Consider the following 295-nt stretch of genomic DNA (forward strand, 5'->3'; position numbering starts at 1 on the left):
AATATCGCCATCCGCTTTAGAGAAAAATTTGTAGTTTGGAATCAGTAGTTCTTTGACTGCTATTTCTAAATTTTCAGTATGTTGGAGAAGCAACTCAATTGCTAATCCCTGTATATTTATGATGATATATATATATATATGTAGATATATATACATACACACACAAATGTACTTATGGATATGCAAACACACATATTATGCATACATATAATACACATACACGCTCACACACGTTCACATACAGTCCCGCACACATGTCTACACATACACACATATACTTGTGTGTGTGTGTATA

Source organism: Octopus bimaculoides, chromosome 27, assembly GCF_001194135.2.
Source record: "Octopus bimaculoides isolate UCB-OBI-ISO-001 chromosome 27, ASM119413v2, whole genome shotgun sequence".
Lineage (NCBI taxonomy): Eukaryota > Metazoa > Mollusca > Cephalopoda > Octopoda > Octopodidae > Octopus > Octopus bimaculoides.